Raw genomic sequence first — 18,739 nt, forward strand, 5'->3', positions numbered from 1 at the left:
TGGAGCTCCCCAGGCTACCCTCTGCAAATATTCCTCTTTTCCCAGCAGCCAGACCATCAGCCTTGTCACGGAGGATGCATCAGCCACAGGGACTTCCCATGGCAAGGCTAAAAGGGGCCTTGCCAAAGAGTCAAAACTAAGCCTACAGATCGAAGCGGAAAGCAGTACTGAAAGCAATTGGTTCATCTCCTGGGGGATAACATAGCTGAGAGGTGCTGCCCAGCACGGGGATGAAATGGCTGCCAGGAGATGCTCTCGCTGCTGCATGCAGCCCATGTCCCACTGTCCCCAGCAGTACCTGCTCCATCCACACAGCCACAGCGAGCACCCAAGGGCTTCTCACCCACGCAGTGCCTCAGCACCAGTCCAGGACCCAGAGGAGAGGTAACCCCTTACTTCAATGCCAAGCAGAGGTGAGCCTACAGACCTTTCCTTGCTCTTTTTTCATTTCAGTATTTCCCCAGAAGGGAGGCATGCTTTGTTTTTAATAATAAAAAAATAAAAGTTTCCAACTGAAAGTAGTTGTGCAGTCCCTCTGGGATCACACAGCCCTGGTTGCCTGGCTGGGACAAGTGGTGAGTAGATAAAACCCCATTCTGCCGGGCTCGCTTTGCTCAAGAGGAGAAACATCGCTCTGGGCACTGACAAATGCCTCCCAGAGTGGACGTGGTGGCCACGAAAGGAAGGGGAAAGAAATCCTATAGGATGACCCCCTTCTTCCTAAGCAATACCTGCACAGCAAAGAGCAGGGAAGAAGCTGAAGCAGAGCAAACTGCCTCTGTAGCTCCAAAAGGCTGAACCATTTGAGCTTACAGGACACGTGGGGAAGCTGCTGCATGGGGGCAGGAGGTGGGACCCCGAGAAGTGCCCAGCTCATGGCCCCAGCACAGGAACAGCAGCTTGCCTTTAAGAGGCTGCTTCTGCAGCACTGGTGGTACTCACCTCCAAGTACACCTTGCCTGCAAAACAGCCTTAGGATGTTTTATGTACCACAAGCTGTATTTATCCTCTTCTGTTCTTTCACCACATACATTTTTCCCCCTCGTTTGATCTCCCTCTCTCTTTAAACAATCTCTTCTTGAGCTACCCAACTGACAACCTGTTTGCAGATGCCTGAGGATTATGCCTGCTGTCAGATACCAGCAGCCAGCCTTCACTAAGGTGAGACAAAAAGTCCGCTCGCTGCCTGCATGCCCAGAGACCCTGCAGCCGCCAGCAGGAGCCAGGCTGCTCTGTCCTGCGGCAGCACCCGGGGAAGAGCCCCCTGGACAGCCCACGGACACTCCCCCAGCACGTCCCCCCAACCCACTCGGAAAGCTCCTGGGGTCAGCAGCCCACCTTCAGGCTATACTCAAAATGACGTTTCAGTGAGTATTTTTGTAGACTTGCCAGCCTGACTGAGGCCAAGGTAGCCTTGATTTAGCTCCCCTCTCTTTTTTCTTTTTTTTTCCATTAAAACTAAAATCCCTTCTAAATCCGCTTTGACATTGGCATTCTCACTACTAACAGATTGCTGTGAGTGTGGGTAACAGAGGGCTGCCCCAGCCACACAGCAGATGAGGTCTTTGCTTTTAAGACCCCGCAATATAGCACAGATTTGTCAGTCATACTGGAGTTGCTCTGCTGCTAGCCAGCCCTAGCAGACCTCCCCTTCATGAAGCAATGTCAGCAGATTTTCTGAGAGCGCCCAGTGGAATCCTTGGATGTGGCTATTAAATGCCACTCGATGGCCAGTCATTATTGCCCCAGGACCCAGGGGAGCCGCACAGGCAAATCAGTGGCAGGGCCTCATGTCCTGGGATTTCCTGCACCTTGAGAAGCGCCAAGACCTTGGTCTGCTCAGGGAGATCCTCAGGTGGACGGCCAGAGGGTCTGTCACATGGCAGGATTAGGCCCAAGAGGTCTCGCTACACCAAGGGACAGTCGCATGGCTGGTGGTGGGAGCTAAACCACACTAAAATGTGCCCAGGGCTGGAATGAGAACAACCAGCAGCTGCACAGGAGGAGGGGGGCTGGCTAGTCACCGATGTCAAACCGTGTAACTATCGACGTACTTCTGATTGCTCAACCTGCTGCAAAGAGCTCATGTATTAAACACCAGCTTGCACATTCCACAAAGTGCTTTTTTTTCTTTTGAGGCTGTCAGAAAGGATTTGGATGAGGTCAGGCTCTGAACACAGAACATTAAGTCTTAACTGGAGGACAGACACAAAAGCTACGTCTTCTACTGTACAGCATGTTGGCATATTGCGCGTATCAGCCCGATTTGTTTTATTGCTAACAATTACCGGCTACAGCCAGCGTGACCTGGTGAACCAGCTCTCTGATGCAGTCATTAGTCACAGTTCAATAGACACCGCGATACAGTCGGATCCCGAGCCCTGTAAAGTAATGGACAGTTATCAAACAGTTGAGAAACCATAGACTAAGCACAAGCAGCACTGTGGCTGCCAAGGGGGGAAGAAACCTCATGAAATCTGGAATGTGTTTCTACTTACTGTCCATCCTAGTAAAATAAAATGATCTCTCATTTGAGCATATGGTTCTGCTTAGACAAGAAACTGTATATATTGGTCTAAATCCAGAATAGCCTTTCTGACATATTACTCAGTATTAGAAAATCACTACAACCTGCATGCTCTGTAGCAATTCCTAATGCTAAGTGCAACAAATCTACACTGATCCTTCTCCTCCCCCTCTCCTCCCCAGCTTTTGGTCCGGGGCACGTTCCTTTTTTCTCTTCCCAGCTTTATACCATCTTCTACATCGCCTGTTGCAAATACCTCTCTTTCTCCACAGTGCTTCCACCTTGACACATACCCCTGCTCCAAAAGGGATCACGACTTTTCCCCGCACAAGGCCTTTCAGCAGCATCTCACCAGTTCCCAGTTTGTACAGGGACCTCCTGACAGCAAAGAGCAGTCGAGCTTCCAAACTGCAAGTATCTCATGGATTAGCTGCATGCGTACGTTACAAGAACTATCTTATCAGACTGCTCAGCTTTTACCTGGGTGTACTCAGGTGACAGTGGAGCTGAAGTCCTGGGTCCACAGCACTCCCCTTCTGCTCCTACCAGCGGTTGAAAGATCCCCAGGTTGAGCTCACATCCCTGCAGTTGCCTGGCCAGGGGTTAAAAGCCATCCACTATGTCCACTGAGTTCTTACAAAGTGCCAAGAAAGCAGCAGCAAACTCATCTGAGAAAGAGCGAGGCTTTGCAGATTTTGGGACAATGAATGGGATCTTTCTGAAGCAGACATTTTTCTAACCACACTTTCCAGTTGAAACTGTATTTTAGACAAGATTCAAACCTACCATGGGAACACATCCATTTTCAGAAAATGGCACTGCAAAAGAAATATTGAACTGAAACATTTCAGTGAGATCAAAACATTTGAATGGGGAAAGCTCGCTTCGTAAGAATGGATATGGATAGGAAAGGAGACTTTGCCAGAAAACCACTCAGCCAACTGGGCCTGGGTTGGATCCAGACATGTCAAAGATAGATTCATTACTGCTAGGCTCTTCTTCAGTTTGCGGAGCTGCACAGCAGGGGCAAGGACGAAGGAGTTCCAGGGTACCCGTGCTGAAGAAGAACTTGACGCCGGACCCCTCTGGCCTCCCTGAGGTCTGAATGTGCAGCACCAAACCTGCCTCGCTGGAACAAGCTTTGAGAACTGACACCACCACCAAACAAAGCATAGCCGAGGACTGTATGCCAACTAGCACAGCATGAAAACCTAACTTCGAGCGGGGTTATGAAATCGGAGGCAGAAAAAAACAGTGTTGAGGAGCTGCAGCGTCACAGGCCAAGACTGTCCTGGAGGGCTCCCACTCCTATCAGTCGAGGTTGGAGGAGAAAACCTGTCCCTGACAAGGCACCTGCTCAGCTGAGAACGTTTACACACACTTGAGAACCTTTTACGTGCTGTTGCTGGAAAAATGCCAAAGTAATTTTTTTGAAAGGATTTTTTTTTTTTTTTTAAAGCAGTTCTTTCAGCAAAGTGATGCAAAGAATGGCAAAATTCCTTCACATTGATCTTAAGAAAACGATTCCTTTGAGACTGTTCACTGCTACAGAAGAGAAAGCTGTTTCCTGAAATTCGCCCTGGCCACCAGGACCTAGCTGATGTGTCACCTGCCAACTGAAGCGTGGTTGTCTGCAGGAGTGGGCAGTAACGTCCTCATGGAGAAGAACAAAGGTTCTTTACATTCAAACACTCCTGAAAAAAAAATAAAGACTTTGCTGAGAAAATGTAGAAACTCTCCGTACCCATCTTTAAGGAGGTTGGAGTGTCCCATCACACAGTCGGTGTAAGAGCAGCATGCCGGCCACAAAGACCAAGCGTGAAGGCAAGAATCAATTCCCAGGAGCATGAGAAGGGCTTATCCAAACAAACAAGACATCACACGGCAGGCCCCCTTCTGCACACAGAAGAAGTCAGCCTGTGCCAAAAGGACAGATTTTTCTGCCTATAAAAGGTTCCCAGGTACCTTGGCAAAAATAAGGGTTTGTGCCAGGGATGAGGAAGCCTCAGCTACCTGTGCATCCCTCTGGAGCAGCTGTAGTTACTTGGCAAGTCTTACACAGGGACAAGCACAGGGTGAGAGTAACCTCGTCCAGCAAGCACGTGGTAAGGGAACAGTCCTGGGACAGCGAGGCCACCAAAAGAGAGTAACTGCTCACATAAATACAAGAAGGTCTGAAGATGTACAGCTTCTGTTAGTGCAAGCAGCCAGCTGTTCAGGGTGCCACAGCACCCAGCTGTGCTCCAGGCTCTTTCACCACACACAAGAACATATTTCTCAAAAGCAGCTCTACAGGCCAACTGTCTCACCTGGGTTTACCAAGATTTTATTTATTCTTAAAGAAGTGTGCATTTATATATATAAACCTGTATCTATAATATATATATGTATATACATAAACACACACCATACATTATATATACAAATACATGCAAATAACCTTTGAAATTATCTAATAACAAGTTACAACGAAGAGATCATGTTTCATAACACAAACCCTCTGCTAAACCTTCTTCCCATAAAGTTTATAAAAGAATATGAAGAACAGAATTTTAAAAATAAAAGATACCTTCCTCTACTACGTACCGGTCTGCATATAATTTGCGGTGCCAAGGAACTAATTCTGCAATGCAGTTATACACTGCACTGAGAAGAAGCAGGGTAAATGGAAACCCCAATTTTTGTTTAATTGTTTAAGCGTGCTTCCAACAAGGAAAAGGTCTCATGTATGATAGGGATAAATCCAGCTTAAGGAGGGCCTCATTTGGGCTCTGGACAGCTCAGGGACAGAGCACTCCAGGGCTCAGAGTGTCTCTCTGAGAAAGCAAACGAGCTAATCACACCCACAATGAGGTAAGGGTGCCTTCCGGAGGTCAGAGAGCTTCAACACATCAGTCCTGCAGTAAGAATTTCTTCTGCAAGTTAAAATCATGGTTTGATGCAGGATTGTTTCTGAAACGGGCTGCACTTCTGTCAATGGAGGTACAGCCTGAGCCAGCAGTTTTTCGTACAGTTTTGAGGCACAAGCCTTGAAAAATAAGAACCTTCATTGCACCTACTGCAAAAAGATACTTAAAACACTGGTGGTGCTGCCCCCTTCACCAGACCACTCTGCACCTGAGGGTAAGCTGAGGTTATGTTCTTGCCACTGGTAGAGGTGCAGTTTGTTGGGATGATGAGGCACTCCCTACCTGCACCTGCATCTCCTGCTACCTGAATCGTAGCTCGACACACCAGGTACCACAACTGTACAGCCTGGAAGGTACTGGAATTGTATGGCTGGTAGATAACATCAGACTTACCCAACCTGAATTGTGGCCAAATACTGACCAAAGCCAATCATCTCGGGGTCCTCTGAATGCTGGTGGGATGCCTCTCAGGGCAAGACTCCTTGAGGTTCAGCGATCGTCTGCTGAATACGTCGACTCATAGGAGGGTGAGTAATTCGCCAGGAGAGGAAAAGTTCTTCAGTGTGCAACGGAGAAATCCCCAATAACTTGTACGGAAATCCCCAATCCCCGCTGTACAGAAATCACTGATACCTTGCCGTAAGTCTTGTGTGTGACCCTTGCCATTTACAGATCTTTAACTAAGTCGCTGTTTTGATTGTAGCAAACACTACTGAATTATTGTGTTAAACAGGCTAATGATTAACTGATCATCAAGTGCTACTAAAGAAAAAAAGTCATACAATTTGTGATTTACCACCAAGGAATTAATAAATCTTAAATTGCTCATACATCAGGTCTGTGCAAAAATTTCATCTGTGACAAGCACACAGACTTCTTTACACCATGACTGTGTTTGTAAGGATCTTACAAAGAAAAAATGCTTCCTTCTATAGGAAGCTGAAACAGGGATTTCCTTGAAAGAGCAACAGCAATAGCATGAAGACGCTTCACTTGTAAGCTCCCTGGCATCGTTCTACTATGCTTATGCAGCATCTGGCACAAACAGGCACTGACCATACAGCTTGTGAGGGCTAACACTGCCCAGATAACAAATGAGGAGAGAAAACATGTCAGAAAGAGCTGTACATTCATTGTGCAGCAATGAAGACTGGAACACAACTGAGACAGGTACTTTACAAAGTACTTTAACTAGTAAAGAGTATTAACCTCTCCCAATCAACTCTGAACATACTGGGGAGAAAACACCGCTTCCATTAGCAAAAAATAATACTTTCTACTGGCTTTGTTACAATAATCTGTTTTCCCCATTCTGCCACCCTTGAGATACAAATAATTTGTCAATTTACTGGGTGAGTTTGTATAGTCTCAATCAGATAACAATTTTTTCCAGCAACCAGGGCTGAGATAAGCCCCTCTTTAATGGTGAAAAAGCAAAGCACAGGAGCAAGCCTTCATGCGATGCCGAGAGCTTTCTTCTCCCTCCTCTGACCGAGGCAGCACAGAATGTGCTGTGCCACTGATACAAACCTCACATTTCTCCAAAACCAAGCACATGCCCAGATTAATCTAAGCCATGCACAATACTTGTGCAAGCACGCACCATGCGCACTCAGCCCCACGCATTTCCAGCCTGACCCTTGCACTCGCTCCAACTTGCTCAGGTTTGTGTGATGGCAGCCTAGCAAGAATAAGACAGGGCTGCCAGTGAGGGCCAAATTGGGAGCCAAGAGCACAAAGTGAGGCAGATGAGGATTAGGAAGAGCATACCTTCTGCTGCATGCAGGAAGGAGACTTGGAGCTGGGCACAGAGGCCAAAGCTTTGCTGCTCTCTTTTCATCATATAGACACGTCTCCCATCTCTTGCAGACCAGCAACAAAGCAAAATTTCACGACAGCAGCCAGAGCTTGAACAAGGACAACAAGAGGTCAGTAAGATGTGGCAAAAATCCCATGGAGATGACTTAATGTTACATGGTAAAAAGCCAACTAAAGGCTACTCGCCACAGCAGTCACGGTATGGATGTTACAACACCATTCTCTTCCACTAACCAGTATGAATACCACCGCAATTGTCCCACTGTATCTCATCATGTATGGTAAAGGTGTCTTGAATTACAGGTAACTGGCTAAAATAAATACAAACAATGTTAAAATCAAGCTCTACTTGTAGTTATTTCTCTTTATTTACCAAGTTGCTGTCCCAGAGGTGTTGTAATAGAAGTAACAGGAAAAAACTTAGATGAATTTACGATGAGAATGCTATTGTGTGCTTAATTCCTACAGGAATGGACAGGACCTGCCTGATGAATTTGGAGAAATTATTCATGAGCTGAAAGATAGAAGAGGTATTTCAGATGCAGAAAAAACTTGATCCAAGTCTTCAATTCAAATCCTCCTTTTCCATAGCATTTCTATGCCTTGACCAAGACAGACCCCTCCTGTTCTACCTGCGCAATTCAAAAATAAAATCATGCTGAACAATATATCTGAATAATAAAAGCAGAGGAATGGCAAAGAAAGGCTGGTTTGCCTGGCAGCAGGAGAACAGCAACCCTAGGAGAAGCCCCTGCCTGTAACACACTCACCCATTTCTCATTTAACCAGTCTCAGAACACCACAACCCTGAAGTAAAACTCTTGCTGACCCGCATATATTGCGTCTCTCACTTGTCTTTGCTTCTCTGCTTCTGTAACTTTAGTTTATTTTGTCTTTCTACTTAAGAGGCAAACCTTACCGTGAAGATGAAGACAGTATGCAAACCATGGGTGGAGTATGTATGTAGCCAAATTAGTACAAATTCCTTCAATATGAGACAAAAAACATATGTGAGACCATACTGGCTGAATTGGAACCATACTGATTTTTATGTATATGCCAAAATGCTAGAAATTGAATTTTTACCATATTTGAGAATTTCCTGTTACATAACAAGAAACTTTAGCTGCATGGGAAGCTCTGGGATGCCACACGAACCAGCAGGCACCTCCAACCTCATCCCTTGGCATTATGCAAAGAAAATGGAAAACAAATACCACAGCATGACAGATTACCCCTTCCTATTTGACTTAAGCAAAAGCAAGAATATCCCGAGTTACTGAGAATCACCAAGTGTGTTCTTACAAATCAGGATCTGATGCAGTATCCCTCGTCTCGAGGGACCAGAAAAGATAAATAGCAGGGGAGAGATTGATTCAAAGGCCTGGAAAAGAAATACTGACATACGAAGAGCATCAGACAAATCCAGTCTAGTTCAGACACTGCTGAAAACCATTGCCAGCCAAGGTCCATCAGTTACCAGAATGCAAACAAAGCTACATTTAATGTGCTGATGTCTTTCTTTTTTTTTTTTTTTTTTTTTTTTTATTAAAAAAGGTTTTATGGCATTAAAAAAAAAAAAAAAAAAAAAAAAAAGACAAAAACAGAGGTTGCTTGTTTGCATTAAAAAAAGGAGACAATGACTTAGAAACAAAACGACATTCACCATGTCTAAAACTGTTTTGTTTTTAACAAAATGCTACTCCTTGCATCCATCCACCTGCCTCGCAAATAGAAGCACAAAAGGCTATTTGCTACCTACCAGGAGTTCCTCACTGAAATTATCCACCAACAACGAGAGCACACAATAAGCTCCATACTCTTCCAAGTCATGGAAAAGCAGGTAAAAATACACCTAGAAGTATATCAGCTGAATTATTTACTCCTAGTTTATAAGAACACTGCATGGTATGAAGATGGGAAACATCTTAACGTAGTGATAGTGAAGGGAACCATCTTAGTGTAGTGATGCTACACAGCCAGCATAATTAACGCAAATGTAACCATTTTTGTTCTCTTTCTCATCATGCTCACTCCAGGCTGGAAGCACTGGATGGAGCAGAATGAGGAGGAGATCCATAGCTGCGGCTTCATGCAGTGCTCTTGTGTGAAACCTTCCTAAACGCATACAAACCAAGAGTCAAAGGGTCAGAAAAAATTCATTTCTGTAATTCTCAAAGGTGGGCTCCAAGCAAAGTTTGCCACATGGGAGGAAATCATAAGACGAATACATTTTATAAAGGTGCATTATTACATTATGAATTCTTTTTCAATCTAATTTACTGTGGTCAAAGGAATGGCCTCCTTATTCAATCTGGTGACTGCACAAACAGTATTTATATTTCTTCCCACCCCTCACAGCTTGCACAAAGTTTGAGACATCTCACCTAGAGCACAATAATTTCTGTGCCTTGAGCTTCTTCCCCTCTTTGTTTAACAAGGTGCCCTCCTAGCTTGACAGCAGCAGCTGGGGTAAAGCTGCAGCCCTGAATCCCCCAGGACAGCCTCTCCCCTGCTACATGATGATTTACTGCCGGGAGGGATCTGTGATCTGCATTTCTGAGCTCACCTCTTCAGCAGATGGGAAAGACTGGTTTCCTCAGCTGGAAAGTGTCAGCCTGCTGGGGTCCTGCTTTGTGTGCAGCAAAACTTCATTCTAGCAGAGGTTTAATGCAAAACTTTGACTATTCTTGAAGCTGTCCGATGGTTCCTATGGATGGTAATAATAAAGTAAAATTTGGCAAGTCTCTGCCCTCTCTACAGGCTATCGGATATAATGGTAGATTCCTCAAGAGTGGGATGTGAGAATGAAAGGAATCCTGTAGCAGTTAAAAGCTTAATTTTAGAAATAAGAATATCCTGTACCCCCTGAAGTAGTAACACGCAGTGCAACGAGCTCTACTGCATTCCCCTGCTCACTGTACCTGCCACTGATGGTCAAACTGCCACTGTGCAGGAACTGCTGGAAGCTTTGTCCCACCACTCACACCCACAGCAGCTTTAACAGGGACACGACAGCACCATGAAATGGCCAGAGCAAAGCCTGGCACCAAGGCAGGGGCATCCTGCACCATGCCAGCTGGGCTGCAAAGGGCCTGCCCCACACACTCACCCCAGTGCTACCAATGGTGTATGGCTGCAGGACTGAAGGAGGGGGGAGGAGAAGCGTCTTCTCCAGGGTTTTGCCCTATAAAACCTTTCAGAGCCTTGGCAGACTGGTAAACAGAGATTTACATGATTTAAAGCCCTTCTGGGAGCCCCTCTCCTCAAAGAGCCAATTTCACAAGCCTGTGTCCCACGGAGGGCACGGGTCGATGACAACCGGCACCCTGGAAGAGACTGCACCCTAATCGAGATCATGCTCCTAAAATGTTCAAATTAAGAGAGCTCAGCGTGACAGAACCCAGCCTTATTTTCTGTATTTACCTTGCTTTTGGGAGCTCAGACAGATTATAAACAACAGATTCAGCAGCTGCACAAAGTCCTGGAGAATGAAAGCGTTCAATAAAGGGAGCAACGAGAGCGAGCCTGGATGAAGCAGTGTGAGGGAGCCAAACCTGCTGGCCAAGCACAGACAACACAGGCTTATAAGAGGGACATGCTCCTGGGGACAGCATTGCATCACTTGTTGACAGAAGATATTCGAGTACCCATGTGGAGGAAGCTACACTGACATTACTGGAGTCAGTTTGCATCAGTTTGCTCTTTTTGAAATTTCTGGATGCCTCCTCTTCACCTGCACCATGTCTTTGCAAGTTGCATTTCATTTTGCCTTTCCACTTGAATGACTTAGAAAGAGTCTTTGAAGTAGCAATTACATGGCTGCTGTAATACTCTTCACACATATTTGGACTTTCATCCTGAGACATTCAATGCACTTCACTAAAATGAAGCCTAAGTACTTCTTCCCTCAAGTTTCCACTGATATTTACACCACTTGCTTTTTGTTGTGACAGGCAGGAGGTAGCAAACAGAGTCAGCTGGGCCCTGGGGAGATGAGAATGGCAGTAAGATGACAAATAACCAATGCAAACAATAATTCACTCCTCCTTCCTTTCCCTTCAGGCTTTAACAGCTTTGTCTCCTCCTCTCTCAACATCCTCCCCCTGCTCCAGACACTGCCACATCCTCTCCAATACCCCAGACTGCTCAGTGAAAGGAAAATCAGACCAACCGTTCTCACCTTTGGTACAGTTTTGAAGCTTTTTGATCTAAAGAAAACCCTGCATGCCTCACATTATTTTTTCCAACTGACACTCTAATTAAATCTACTACATTTATATATTATCTATCTTTATGTTTATCAACATTTCTTGAAGTCCCCCAAGGAAAGAAACACAGAACATTCTTTCTTATTTCTGCTAATGCTGGGTCACTGGTTTGTGCCCCCCTATGGCAGTGACCCTACAGGTATTGTCATTATTGTTTCCACGTGAACGTTATTGCAATGGCTCTGTAAGCAGGCTCAGTACTCTAACGTTTGGTTTGCAAATACCGTAGGGGATATCTATGTAGTAGTTATTTGCTGTCTTTCATTGATTGTTTTTGTTTGTTTGTTTGTTTGTTTTTTTGTTTTTGTTTTGTTTTTTGTTTTAAATGGAAGCTGCCATTACATATTCTGCAAGGCTGATTTTAGAAAACCTAGTTTAGTGTCAAGCACAAAACCGCAAAAATGTTTGTGTGTAAACGATGCAACACACTGGAGCCCAGCACTACTTTCTGCAGTAGGGTTTCTTCACAGGGTTTCACGCCTGGAGATCTCCGCATCGATATTACTCTCTTCGCTGCGTGTCAGCCAATACAGAATCCATGCCATGGAATTTGTATCTGCTTGCTATACATCCAGCTTTTTAATACATTTTCTTATGGCAGGAAATCAACTGTTTGCTAAGAGCCAAGAATATAGTATCTATTGAATCCCCCTTATGTGCTAAACGAGTCATTAATTACATTGAAGACAGCTATTACATCTGCTCGGCACAAGCCAGTTTCTAACAAACAGCTCGTTCTCTCCCGGTAGCTTTGCTCCCTGTAACGCCCATCCCAGCTCTCCGTGCACCAAACCAACCTGTCGTGGACCCGGCACAGGGTATATGGCAAGGTCTGCTCCCATTTTATCAAGCTAAAAGACTTGGAAAAGAGGGTTTAAGGGACAACACATAATTCAGAGAGAGGAAAAAGAATTGCCATTGCCATTTTATTTTTGTTGATGATTGAAAGCATTGTTAAAATAAAGGGGGCTCACTTTTCACTGCCATTCTCTGCTCGTTCTGGCTGAGATGACAGCAGGTTGGGCATCTGCTTCCCCCCGTTTGGGTGAGCAGCACCAGCACAGCCCCGTGCAAGGCACACGGGGTGTCCCTGCCGCCTGCTGCCCACCCTCTGCCCGTTATTCAAAGCTGCCCTGGTTGGAAAGGAAACTGCAAGTTTTTCACGGTGAGGAAACCAAGCAGATTCTTACAGTTTAATGTACACAGCACATCTTTTTTTGCTTTGTCTAGATTATGTCATCAGCTCCAGTATCCCCAATAACTGACCCAGCAGAGTTCTCTACACTGTGAGGACTTATCGTAACGTAAACACTGAAGATTTCAAAAGCTTTCCAACACTTACGAAGCCCTCGCAGTATCTGAGACACTGTTATACTCCTGGAACATCAGCAAGGCTCTGCTACATCCATTCCTCAGTGAATAAATCACAGTGCGAGTTGTTTAGAGAGCAAAGAAGGGAAGAGCCTCAGATTTTGCCTCAGCGAGGTCAGGAAGCTCTCCAGAGGACACAGAGCTGGGATCCTCACTCTGAGGCCACGTCTCCAGCCACGGCAGCTCTCTCTATGCTGGGTGTTTTCTCTTCCTATATGGGGGTGCATTTGCTCAACAATTATTTTTTTCCATGTTTCCTCATACTTTCCCATATTTCCTTTCCTATATTCTTTTTCCAGTCACACGGTCTCTCCACTTTTCTACATAGAGCGGACTAACTACAGCAACAAAAATGCATGGCAATGAAAACAAATAAACCTGCCTACGGTAAGGCAGAAATTCATGCATTTGTTTAGTCTTAAGGAGACGCTGGAGTTTCCTTTCTGATCCCAGTCAAATTCCTTGAATACTTGGAAGAAATATGGCCTGTCAATTCAGACAGCTAATGCTCATATAAAGCCTTTGTCACAAAATATCCTACGTGTCCCTAGGGAGAAAAACAAGCGATTTGTGCATTGCGAGATGCTCTTACCCTGGTCAGCCCCACAGGAGGAGCCGACAGAAAGCCTGTATGCAGTTCAGAGGGGAAGAATGTGTTTCTCAGCCACTGGAAGCCCAGCCAGGACACATCAGTCCCTATTTAAATCATCTTCCTCAGAATTATTCCTAACCAAAGGATCAAAAAATAAAAAATAACAGTCAAAATAGTCAATGGATCCACACACAAAAATAATGTTTAAATCAACCATGGTCCAAACAAAGAAGGAACCGACTGACACAGAAAAAGCAAGACCGGGCCAAAACCACAGCTTAAAAACCGAACTGAACTCTATGAAGGGTTCACACGGATCTGAGTAATACCTCCCACCAGCGTTAGCCTGAGTCACAAGCCTTCTGCCCAGCCATCTTCACAATAAACACTTTTGCGAAGTCCAGCACTGACTTTTTTTCAGCAGGACTGGTAGTATTTGCTACGCCAGCTGCTGCTTGCAAATACCTCGTGCTCTGGAGTTTCTTTACAGTGAACTATCAGAAGCCACAGCACAGTTACTGCACAGTGAAATGCAAAGTGAGATGGCAACATACTTCCCTGCAAGCGTCTTTGTGGGATTGCTCCAGTAGCATCTAGGAGATTGTGGCTCTGTTGCTGCAGAGAGGATTAGCTGCCGAGAATACTCCTGCTCTTCCGACCCACAAAGGTATTAAATGGGTCAGATTCTGCTCTGCTAAACTGATGTAAATCAGAGTAGCCAATGCTGAAATTGTCCCAGATTTACTGCCACGTTAACAAGGTAGAGGAAAAAGAAAAAAAGGCAGGATCTGTTGTCATTAGTGCTTAGCGAACCCTAATGATATTTGCCTGGGCATTATTGCTGCTATGATTTAAAGCATGTTTGAGCTCTCAGAAGCATACTTCAGCTCCCTCCTAGACGACAAGCCATGATGACAGGACTTAAATGATACCGTTTAAAAAATCGGGAGCCAAAAAAACACAATTCTGAGTGAAATAAAGAACGTCAGTTCTCGCTACTGTTGTACTTGCAAGAAAGAGGATGAAGTGCCAAACACCAGCACACAAACCATGAATGACAACAGCTTCCAGCATCTAAACAAACGATGGCCACTGTTCCCTGTTCCTGGCTGTTTTTAAGAGTTTTTTTCTCTGTCACTTAACGTCAGCACAGCACAAACCTCGCCTTTATGTGACAGGGCCTTAGAAAAACAGGGGTCGTGCACCTTCACCCCCCAGAGACCTGAAGCGGTGCAGGCAGGCGCTGTGCTGGCTCCTGGCTCCCACCAGCACAGAAATAACTTGGACACCGCTGGCAGCTGGATCTCTGACTTCTCATGGCTCAGGTTTTAGGAGAGTTCATCCAGTAAGCGTTACAGTAAGTTTAGATAAGGGTGAAATTGCAGCCTAACTCATTTCAGAGTTTCACCTAGCTATGAATTAATAATACAGCAATCAATTTGGATTTATTCCTGTTTTTTACTTTACTTTTTTATTTATTTATACTTCTGTACACAGCCGTATCTCTGTTTGTGTTCCCCATGGAGAGCAACAAGGAAAAACTGTATTTAAAGGAAATCAGAATATCCTGAGCTGGAAGGGACCCACAAGGCTCATCGAGTCCAACTCCTGGCTCCATGCAAGACTACCTAAAAATTAAACCACGTGTCTGAGGGCAGTGTCCAAACGCTGCTTGAGCTCCAGCAGGCTTTGGATAGAACATGGAAGCAGTAACCACGATGACTGCCATTTTTCAGAAGAAAAAAATGTTGACCCAAACACTTCTAAAGAGCATGCAACTGTTCGAATTGGCACGAGTACCGTAGTCACCAGTACAGAACCCGGACCACAGTTACTCCTTCATAACCACCAGAACACAAAGCCTTTACCACCATCATCACAGAAAGGGTTTTTTGGCCCAAAATTTACCTTTCAAAGCCATAACTGTCCAGAAAGACATCACGACCTTTTCATTTAGTAAGAAGGAAATTCAGCTCTGCTCCAGTAAGCAGAACTTTACTGTGAACATGAAGAATACCCACTGCTCCCCAGCAAGACATTTCAGATGATGATGCTCAGCTTTATAGGTTAACAGTCCCACCAGATTTCCAGAGTTCTACCTACACAACCAGATTTAGACTCAAGCTGAGAACCAGCTCTTACATTCTGCTCGGTATCTTCTGCCTCTGTACAGTGTGATTTTTGGCCCCATCTTCAGCATCAGTTCTACTTCCAATTTTAAGGGAGAAGAGGATGAAAACCATGCAGTTATGTTCTAGTTCTAATGAAGACTTATAACAAGTCACTTTACCTTTTTATGCCTCTTTATCATTTAATCTCATGAAAGGATAGGGTTTTTAGATTAACTCAAGTTTTTTTAGTGTACAAAACCTTTCACTGTAAAAGTCTCTAGTGCTGAGCATCTCCCACTGTTTCTTTGGACATTATTTAATGTAACTGAGTCACATCAGGAAGGATTTCTTTGTGACTCTGGTATTGTTCCACAATATGTAGCAGAAGTATTACAATCTAACTTCAAGTATTATTTAGTGGTAGGAAAAATGATGTGCAATAATATAATAGCATTTTAGTTCATTTCCACCTCCATTTATTGAAAGAAGTGCTGTTGAATATATTTTCTTCCTGTTAATATAACATCTTTTCCTCCTCCTGGCACCTCACTTAAGATGTCTGTTTAGTTTTTTTTTCATCTCTGCAATGCTGCAGAAATTTAGCCAAAGCGCATTTCAATCCCAGCCAGATCTGGGTATCTGCAGCATATAGACAAAGTGGGGTAACCCATGGCAACAGCTTAAAGATTATTAACTGCCATGCAAAGTTAATCATTTCATATTATAATTATTCAAAGGAAAGAAGCTGCAAGTTTACGTGGGAAGATGGTTCATTTTATGACCTCCATCTTCCCAGTGATGCATAAAATTTTCCTTATGGATCTCACAGTCCCACGTCTCTAGCACATCCCTCCATTTACACCTGGCCTAAGAGCAAGACTCTACCATGAAGACTCAGTCCCAACCCATATGACAATCCATTTGCTAACACAACCACGGGACCAATCCTAACAGCTCAAATTCTGAAGATCAGTAATTGGCAATTCATCCCAAAACTGCATGAAGCAAATATAAAGCAGATTATTTTCTTCACTTCACAATGATATTATGTCACGATCCTTTCTTGGATTACTGGCACCAGTGCTTTTATACGGAGCTGTAATCATTTAGCTCACAGTGCTAAAATTTGCATGCTGGACTTTTTTCATGGAAGAGACATCTCATAAAGCAAAGAGATGATAATATTCCTGATTCATTTTGAAGTTTTGTGTTACTTTAAAACTGTGTATTCCTTCCTATGCATGAAAGAATTACGTAGTCCTTCCCATTAATTACAAAAGCTATGCATTGCTTCAAAAAAGAATTGGTAGCAGGCATCCATTGCAGATGTACTGGGCACTGAGAAAAACGTGCCACCTGCTTTCAGAGCAGGGCACTGGGCAGTCATATAAAAGTGTTTCTGGAGGTAAGGAAAAAAAAAAAAAAAAGAAAAAAGACTGTAATTAGGCCTAAAGTTTCAAAGACATACATAGGTGTTTATCATCAACTTGTCGAAGAGATGGCGTGGATGGTGCAGCCACAGGCAGATGAAGAGCAAGGTGGAAGCAGCAAGAGCAGCAACAGAAGACGGCATCAACTGCATGACACAGCAAGGTGTAAACATGTTTGGGTGTGGGTTAAGAAGACAACTGGTGTTAGATCCCTTCTGAGCCCAAGGTGTGATCAGCGGTAATGATTTTTCAAAGAACTATGAGAACGAGGTAGTTAATTTTCATGAATATTTCAGGGCAATTTAGGCACCTGGACTGGTGGGTATGGGAAAGAGCTAAGCAGCTTGATACGCGTTCTGGTCACCAGCTGCATGGTCTCCTGGTGTCAAACACCCATACTGCTCCAAGTACAAATACGGCAAATTGAGTCCTACATGGAATGGTGATGAGGAAAAGAAAATACTGACTAACACACTACTAAAGAAAAATAACACACTACTAAAGAAAAAGACTAAAGAAAATACTGACTAACACACTGGAATCATTTTATCAGGGTATCTATTTCCAGTATAACAGGGAAAGGCATCTGAGGATGAGAAAAATCCCTGTAAAATCAAAGCACAAAGCTCTACAACATGAAATTGCAGTGTACCAGTAATGTCAGAGATTATTGCTACAAATAAACATTCAAAACAAATTTCTTCCACGGGGAGTTGACTGCCAATTCCTAACCATCCACAGTGGGTTTTTTAGTGTTGTTTTATTCATGCATTCTGCAAACTGCCAAAATCAGCAACACACGTCGATAGCAAGAAAGAAGAAACAAGCCAAACGTCAGATGGATTTCCTGAATCCAACCAGTGAATACTGCTTTCCTAGCATGGTGTCCTCCATGCTTTACTTTTATAAAAGGCACTGAAGTAGGTGGCTTCAATTATCACAACATTCTGATTGAGATCTCATACACAGATTTATCACTGGTACAACATCAACAGCAATTCTGCTGAGTTATGCAGGCGGCAATTCAGAAGTCTAGTTCCAGGAGACCAGAACATGGAGCTGAGACTTGTCTGTGATCAGGCATCACTGCCATGGTTTTAATATCTCCAGTCTTAATAGCTTCACTGACCTTAGGGTAAAACCTTACCTCAGGGTTTTTTTTAACAATAAATCCTGCTGAGTGAAAGTAGACAGCAACAAACTGTGTGTTCCCTCACTCAGCAAAAGGATCCTGCTATGGCAGGAAACCCACCTCTGAAGCTGGGCTACTTGCTACCTGCACACCCCGTCTCTCTGAAATGAGTGGAAGTGAGACTGTTCTGCAGAGATCCTTCTCAGCTGGGTGCACGAGAGCAAGTCAAAGCTAAGCTCATGGAAAGGTGTGCTGCAAAAGGACAATGCCCACGTGACCAAAGCTGTCTCCTAAGAATTATTTACATACAGCCTGCAGATAGCAGTGGTCAGCAGCTGCTACTGACGTTACTGGGTATAAACAGTAAATATTAACATAACAGTCTATTACGTGATGTATACTGCTACTTGTGATGAATCTGTAATGGTCTCCCACAGAATACTTACCACTTATAAGCATATTTATACAATACATGGTGTATCATAACTATGCTGTATGGTAGATGTACTATGTTAACAACTCAAGATACGTCGCTCTGTAATTACGGTAACATATCCAGTTCTGTATTGCATGCTACA

Source organism: Aythya fuligula, chromosome 14 (genome assembly GCF_009819795.1).
Source record: "Aythya fuligula isolate bAytFul2 chromosome 14, bAytFul2.pri, whole genome shotgun sequence".
Taxonomy (NCBI): domain Eukaryota; kingdom Metazoa; phylum Chordata; class Aves; order Anseriformes; family Anatidae; genus Aythya; species Aythya fuligula.